Source organism: Grampus griseus (genome assembly GCF_964374135.1).
Source record: "Grampus griseus genome assembly, chromosome: 3".
NCBI classification, from domain to species: Eukaryota; Metazoa; Chordata; class Mammalia; order Artiodactyla; family Delphinidae; genus Grampus; species Grampus griseus.
Genome location: NC_139019.1, coordinates 158,565,825 through 158,574,366, shown reverse-complemented (window position 1 = coordinate 158,574,366; position 8,542 = coordinate 158,565,825). Strand labels below are relative to the sequence as shown.

Below are 8,542 nucleotides of genomic sequence, written 5' to 3'. Positions count from 1 at the left end.
CTGGTGGCGCAGTGGTTGAGAGTCCGCCTGCCAGTGCAGGGGACACGGGTTCGTGCCCTGGTCCGGGAAGATCCCACATGCCGCGGAGCGGCTGGGCCCGTGAGCCATGGCCGCTGAGCCTGCGCGTCCGGAGCCTGTGCTCCGCAACGGGAGAGGCCACAACAGTGAGAGGCCCGCGTACCGCGAAAAAAAAAAAACAAAAAAACAAAAAACAAAAGTGGGCGGTGGTTCAATTCCTGGAAATCCCCGCCCCTTCCCCAAAATAGCTGGAATACTCCCCCAACTCATCAGCCTATGAAATTACCCACCCCTATAAAAGCTGACAACCCCATACCCTGAGGCCTCTTGCCTTCCAAGATGGCGCACACTCTGTCTATGGAGTGTGTATCTCCCTGAATAAACCTTCTTTCACTTTACTACGTCTTGCTCTTGAATGCTTGCCTGCACGAAGCCAAGAACCGACACTTGGCGGCCATCCCAGGGACTCGGACATGACTTGGGATGTGACCATCCTCTCGCACCCCACTCTCTTTCCTGCAACGTCTTTTCTGGCACCCAATGCGGGGCCTCAAAGGCCATAATCTCGATCCGCCTACTGGGCTATGGCTCCCCTCTGAAGGGTGGCTGGGCCTTAGCCTGAGCCACGTAGATTCAAGTAGCCCGCTAAGGGGCAGCTGACGTCACCTGCAGGATCCGGCAGAGACCAGTTCTCTGGCCGCGAAGAAGCGCACTGAGGCCAAGGCTTTTCCCCCTCAGTCTTTCTCATTCTACTATTGCTCTATCCCTTTGGACTTGAAAAGATCCACCCAGACGACCACCTAACATCCAAATGAAGACTGCGCGGCAAGTAACTGACAACTTGGTTGGGTGAGTTTCCCCTGTGGCCCCTGGAGCCCAATTCCCCCTCCCTACTCGTTTCATCCCAGTCCAGTTCTGGGGAGTCAAAACTGCGAGGGGGCCCAGATTGGGGGACTACTAGATTTGCAGCCCGCCCGCAATGAGGCTTATGGCCTCATTGCACTTCGGAGCAGATGTTGCAGGCAAGCACTTCCCTAAAGAGGGTTGCAGTCCCTTCCTCCCTAGGAAACGTCGAGGCTGTGCACCTTCCTAACCCCACTCAGCCCTCCTACTTTTTCCGGAGTTTATCAACCCCCGAGGGGAGGTAGCGGGTGAGCACCTTTCTCAGCGGCTTACGAATCTCTCTTGGGAAGCATCATGGCTGGACACCTTCCTTACTGTCCTGGATTTCCATTATATCTTCCTTTTCTCATGACTTCTTGGACCGTCTGTTGATCCTTGAACCTCCTTGCTGGCTTTCCCGGCAAGTTGGGTATTACCTCTTTTACTTCTGTGGAGAGGTAGCCCTCCTCAACATCCCAAGGACCATATCCTGAGGGGAGTTTTTGCCTTTTATTGTTATCACCGCCTTGTGGGCTCCAGCCCTACCCTTCGGCTCTATTTGTTTCTCTTTCTTTTGTTTCAGTAGGGATAAAGTTCATCCGTTTAGGGGGTCCTAGGTCTCTTCCCTCCCTCTCTGAAGGATTTAGGCCCTGAGACTCTAATTGCTTTTTCTCACCCTGGCTCTTGTTCCTTTCCTTGACTAATCCAAGGGGCCTCCTCAGGCTGACTGACCAGGCAGATTTGGGGTGCTCATAGGGACCCCACAGTTGACACTGGGAGAATGCCAGGACAAATATCTACCATAACTTCCATCTGTCCAGGATCCATCATACCACTGTCTTGTCAAGACATCCCAACAAAAAATGGGGCAACTCCAAGCACCCCAATGGACTCCCCACTAGGATGCATATTAGCTAATTGAGGAAAATGAGCTCATATGGCTAATTTAGCTATGGCTTAAAGAGGATGGCTTAAGAAAAAAAGAAATTAATTTCCTTTTGCAATACTGCATGGCCCCAATACAAACTAGGGGACCAAGAGATCTGGCCAAAGAATGGGTCATTGAATCACAATACCATCTTTCAGCTGGACCTGTTTTGTAAAAGGGAAGGTAAATGGGTGGAAGTCCCATACATCCAAATGCTCATGGCCCTATTCCAAAATCCAGGTCTAAAGAACTCCTGCCAGGGGGCTTATCTGGTGATGCAGTGGTTGAGAATCTGCCTGCCAATGCAGGGGACAAGGGTTCGAGCCCTGGTCTGGGAGGATCCCACATGCCGCGGAGCAACTAGGCCCGTGAGCCACAACTACTGAGCCTGCGCGTCTGGAACCTGTGCTCCGCAACAAGAGAGGCCGCGATAGTGAGAGGCCTGCGCACCGAGATGAAGAGTGGCCCCTGCTTGCCACAACTAGAGAAAGCCCTCGCAGAGAAACGAAGACCCAGCACAGCCAAAAGTAAAAAAAAATAAATAAATTAAAAAAAAAAGAACTCCTGCCAGGTGTGCTTGGCTCACATCCCTTCAAAGTGCCTTCTCCTCCTGATAGGAACCTGATGTTTTAGATGATCTCCTTATGAGGCAACCTCCCCAAGGTCCACAACCAAGATATCTTACCTACCCCAATTCTGAGGGGGGGGACAGTTTCCAGACCATTCACCCCTAATCCCCTACACACACACACACACACACACACACACACACACACACACACACACACACACACACACACACACACACACACACCCGCCGTAAATCAGCTCATGGATTTGGCCTTTGGAGTATTTAACAATAGAGATAGTGTTAAAGAGGCAAAAAGCATTAAGGGACAACATCTAACAGCACAATTACTGGAGGCACCCCTACCCCTGCACCACCTCAGGGTTACCCTCCCTTGTGAAGACCCATGGTGAGGACAAGATCCAGAGAGCCTAGAGCAGAGCCACTGTCTCCTGAGAAAACATCTGTTTTAAGTGTAGCCAAGAGGGCCACTGGAAGAACGAACACTCCCTGTATGGGGAAATTTCACTGGGACACTGCCCAGTATGCGAATGAGAGGGCCACTGGAATTGGGACCACCCCCAAAGGGGGTGGACTCGGGGCCCCCAAACCAGTGATGGCCAAGAGGACTGAAGACTGATGGGACCTAGGAACCTCCCCAGCTCCCAAAGGACACCTGGTTATTTCTCTGGCGGAGCTTTGGGTAACCCTTGATGAGGCAGGTAGGAAATTTATTTTCTTATTTGCTACAGGGAACTCCTGCTCTGTGCTGACTGATTCCCCTGGACCCTTGTCCTCCCAATCCTGTATGATAATGGGGATTGGTGGAAAGCCCCAAACCAAGCAATTCACCCCTCCCCTCAACTGCTTGCTAGGAAATTTTACATTTGCACATCAGTTTCTTCTCATGCCTGAGTGCCCTCTCCCCTTGTTGGGAACAGACTCGCTCATTAAATTCCAGACAACAGTCCAAGTTGGAGACCCTCACAGGGAAGACACCCACCAAGAAAGACAATGACTCTTGACTGAAGGAGTCTACCCCAGTTCCAAGCCACAGGGCGTCTCCATTCCACCCTGTCTGAGTTTTTAAACTATGGGCTATTAGACTGGTTCACAGTGGCAGAACTAAAGGTCACTTTCTTCTGCGTTTCCCTGCTGCACCAAGACTCCCAATATCTCTTTGCCTTTGAGTGGACAAATCCAGACGCTGTAATACCATGAATGCCTCCACTCTGTGTGCTTACAAAATTCAAGCTGAGTGTGCCTACAGGATAGGAATGGAATGGACGGAAAAAAATTGGGCTAAAAATTGTCCAGCTACCTTTAAAAATGGGATCACATGAGGCTATAGGCAAGCCTCCTCAAAGGCCAGAGTAAGAGCCATAATTTTAAAATTTCTTAAGCCCAGGGAGGATCCCCCAAATTATAAATAGATTACCAAAATGAGAGGCCACTGGTCTGACTAAACTAACCATACCTGATAGGAATTTTTGGGGGAGGGCTTCTCCCCTAAACTAAATGAGGAAAAGTAAAACATTCCAACATAGGTAAATGGGTACGTCAGTCCTTCAATATCATTGAGGTAACCATCCAATGCTTTGGAAAAAAACAAAACAAAACTTGTCCTTGTTTTACAAATCTAGTTTTTACAGGACCAGAGGTGTGACTCCAAAAATAATCCAAAGCCCACCATTCCATTTACCACTCCCCAAACCTTCCCTATTTATCTTAAGAGGCTTGGAAGTATTAACCAAAGGGGAAACAAAGTCATCCTAGGAGGAACTTGCCTGTACCTTTGAGATGAAAATGTCCTATCTGGTCTTCTCAGGAACGCTTCTCTCTGCCATCTTTTTAAAATACAAATTTTGAAAAAGGAGGTAAATAATTTGGAACTTGTCAAGGACAAATAAAAATCTTAAGTATCTTTTCCATAAATATTAGTAAAAAGGGTTTAGCCATTTGGACAAGTGAGCTTGATTTGTTCCATCTGCCAGAAACCCAATTTTAATCCAATCTCTTTTGTAGACTGATGGGTTTTAAATTACTGTACCTGACTCATGGCTGAAATTTTGGGATGGGAACTCTGAGGCCTCTGTGTTTGTATGTATCTACGTGTGTGTCGTGGATGTATGGTATTGCCAAAAATTAATTCATAAAAGAGCTCTATTTAATTGACTTAAAGAAAATTAAGCACTTATATAATCAGAAATAAAAAAATAATCTGGCCAGAATAAGTATTGTCTCACAGTGACCTGTGATCTTATTTAACCAAGTGTTTTAAAACTTTTTGACAGACTTCACAAATAAACATTTTAATTAAAGTTCTTTTGATTTCCAGCTAACTTTGGGATAATTTAGGGGACCCCTAAAGTATCTCAAAGAGAAATATTTAACCAGGATTATTTGGTATGTTAAATCAAATGCAGTCATTCATAATTCGGGTGATTGTAACCAAGTTTCTTTATCGATTGCACTGTAATCAGATGTTTAACCATGGCTTTTAAGTCTTTTGTCATTTGTAGTTATTCTTGTACTCTGATGCTGTTACAAAAAGTGTTTCATCAGGCTTCCCTGGTGGCGCAGTGGTTGGGAGTCTGCCTGCCGATGCAGGGGACACGGGTTCGTGCCCCGGTCCGGGAAGATCCCACATGCTGCGGAGCGGCTGGGCCTGTGAGCCATGGCCGCTGAGCCTGCGCGTCCGGAGCCTGTGCTCCGCAACGGGAGAGGCCGCAACAGTGAGAGGCCTGCGTACAGCAAAAAAAAAAAAAAAAAATTAATAGTCTCCCCAAATTCCCTGATTGCATGGAGTGATACCTTTGTGTCTCTGTCCCTTCTGCAATGCTATACTGACCTACAGACTATAAAAGTGTTCTGGCTGTTTTTCTTGGAGATTTTCTACTTTGGCACTTATATTTAACATACAGTTTCAATAAGGCACAAAACTCTTTACATTGCTTAATGACATAAGATAGATTGAAACGGAGTTTGGGTTATAGTAAGTAACTAGTAATTAGTGTCAGGAAATGTTGGACTTACTTTATTGGTAGCTATGATGGTACAGAGGATAAAGTGAAGCCCAGAGAATGAAGTAACATTGTCCAAGGTCGCACAGCTCCTACATGTCAGACTCCACCTCTGATCTTAGCACCACATTTTAGTGAACAATGAGCTCTGAATCGGTTCCCACTCCTTGCTCACTTTTTTTTTTTTTTTTTTTCAGTACGCGGGCCTCTCACCGTTGTGGCCTCTCCTGTTGCGGAGCACAGGCTCCGGACGCGCAGGCTCAGCGGCCATGGCTCACGGGCCCAACACCTCTGCGGCATGTGAGATCCTCCCGGACCGGGGCACGAACCCACGTCCCCTGCATCGGCAGGCGGACTGCCAACCACTGCGCCACCAGGGAAGCCCTCCTTGCTCACTTTTAACATGCAATTCAGAAGAAAGACTGCCCCTAGCAATTTTGGAGAAAAGGTAACTAATGTATCTATGTATCTGCCTTCATTGGACAGAAATAGGGGTGCTCAGTGGAGGAAAGATTCACTGTAAAACTGATCACTTACCATCTGTTTCCTTGACCTCTTCAATCCAAATGTTTTCAGATTGCTCAGCTCATAGCCTCAACCCAACCAGCCAGAAGGGTCCAAAGAGTAGAGAGGAGGACCATGAGCCACAAGAGCCCCTGAGCTGCAGAGGAAGGAGCAGAACAAGAGAGGAAGCCCCAAAAGGGTGGGCGTGTCTACACTCTCCATCTCCCCAGCACCCTCTTCCGGGCCCTCATTACCTCCCTGTTCCTCAGACTGTAAATGAGTGGGTTGAGCATCGGCACAAAGATGGTGTAGAAGGTGGAGGTGGCTCTGTCTCCCGCTGGTGTTCCAGCAGAAGCCTTCTGCATGTAGTTAAATGTGCCTCCCCCATAGTAAAGGCCCACCACAGCCAGGTGGGAGGAGCAAGTGGTCAGAGCCTTCTGTTTCCCCTCAGTAGAAGGCATGCTAATCACAGCCGTGAGGACCCGGGCATGGGAAGCCACAGTGACCCCCAGAAGCCGCATGACCACACAGCAAGCGTAGATGAAGTCCTGGAAGAGCGAGGTGTCAGCACAAGAGAGCCTCAGCAGGGCGGGGATCTCACAGAAAAAGCGATCCACCTGTAGAGAGCCGCAGTAGGGGAAGCGGAAGACCACGCCCATGTCAATCACGCTGTCGGCCACTCCAACCATCCAGGACACCAGGGTCATCAGACAACAGGCCTTCCAGTTCATGAGCGTAGGGTACCGCAGGGGGGTGACACACTGCCGCGTACCTGTCATAGGCCATGACACTAGGAGGAAGCACTCAGCTCCTCCTACCGTGACCACTAAGAAGACCTGACTGCGCAGCCACCCTGAGAGATGAACTTACTGCCCGAGAGGAAGTTGGCTGTCATCTTGGGTACTACCGTGTCATTCAGGGTCAGGTCCATGATAGAGAGCTGGCTGAGAAAAACGTGCATCGGGGTGTGCAGGCACCTATCGGCTTGTATGAGCAGGAAGAAGAGGATGTTGCCAGCCAGGGCGGCAGCAGAGGCCAGAGGACGAGGGAAAAAAGGAAGAAATCATATGGTGAGTAGCTGAACAGACCCAAAAGGATGAAATCCGCTAGGGCGGTGTGGTTCCACACATCCATGGCCTTGGCCCTGAAGAAAAAATAGAGGAGCAAGCATAAGGACAAAGCAACTTACCTGGCATCTGCCTCATACAAGGAAGATAACTGCCTCCTGTCTCTTCTACAGGGCAGTGCCCAGCGCACCGTCATAGCTCCATCCTTTCCTTCTGCAGTGAATATCCATTTGCTCTCAGAGGTCCTCAGGATTTGATCTTATTTCTCTTGAAAGACCAGGGAGCAAGCCCCCAGAGGAGGAGGGTCAGAGAATGCAAGGGAGAGAGAGAAGGGGTTTTAAGGAACAGGTGACTAGCCATAGATTTACGAAAAGGGGATATAGATTTAAGAAGATGTAGGGGAACACAATGTCACCCCAAAATGTCTCTTTGGCATGTGGATTATTTAGAGCTGAAAACAATCCAGGCACAAAAGACTAAAGAAGAAACTTTGACCTTCCCCCTAAGCACCTAAAAGAATTTAGACAGAGGGCCTGTCCCAGAATAGAGCTATCACCAGAGATATCTACAAAGAACATGCACCAAGTGTGTATGTGTGTAGGGGCGGGGGGAGGGGGTGTGTGGGGTGTTGGGGGAAACTCTAGGCGGAGTCTAGAGATCAGAGTCCACTCTGTTTCCCATTGTCACTGTATGGCCCAGCAAACATTTATTTACCAAACATTTGCTTTTTCATCTCCATGTGAATTGCCTTCCTCCCCTTTGAAGTCCCAGACCACTACCCCCAAATCCTCTTTTGTCTTGAAAACTGAAGATGGTATTTAAGATGCAGGTTTTAGGGCTTCCCTGGTGGCACAGTGGTTGAGAGTCCGCCTGCCGATGCAGGGAACACGGCTTCGTGCCCCGGTCCAGGAAGATCCCACATGCTGCGGAGCAGCTGGGCCCGTGAGCCATGGCCGCTGGGCCTAAGCGTCCAGAACCTGTGCTCCACAACGGGAGAGGCCCGCATACCACAAAAAAAAAAAAAAAAAAGATGAAGGTTTTAACCCTTTTGGTGAGTTACTCAGTTTTCCTGAGTCTCTCTCAGATATGCATGTTACTAAACCTTTGTTTGATTTTCTCCTGTGAATCTGTTTCATGTCAATCTAATTCTTAGACCAGTAAGAAGAACCTCGACAGGTATAGGAAAATTTCTTCCCCTCTGACAGGGGGAAGTGAGTATTGGGTGTGCAGAGAGAGAGAGAAGGAGGTGGGAAAGGGGGTGACAGGTGCAAGGACCAATACAAACTGAAAAGAAAGGAAAAGACTCCTACCTCCATTTTCCTTAGCAATTACTTAAAAAACGTGTAATTAAAAAAAAAAGTGTAATTGTAAGTTCCTTATCTCTCTGAAATGTATGTAAACCTTTTAAAACTAAAATAAGCTCTAAGCAGATTTCTGACTCAGGAATGTCTTCTCAAGGACCTAGAATCCATCTCTTTGAAATGTAATCATCAAGGAAGATAGAGCCCTTACATCTCAGGTTCTGTAGGTCAGGACCCTAACTTCAGCAGGC

At 48.2% G+C, this 8,542-nt stretch overlaps 1 pseudogene across 1 annotated transcript; it reads right to left on the bottom strand.

Moving 5' to 3' along the window:
* Positions 1-6,132: 6,132 nt before the first annotated feature.
* On the bottom strand, positions 6,133-7,057 carry LOC309820184 (olfactory receptor 2M3-like; annotated as a pseudogene). The gene has a single exon. The product of its transcript is annotated as an olfactory receptor 2M3-like (transcript).
* Between the last annotated feature and the right edge of the window lie 1,485 nt (positions 7,058-8,542).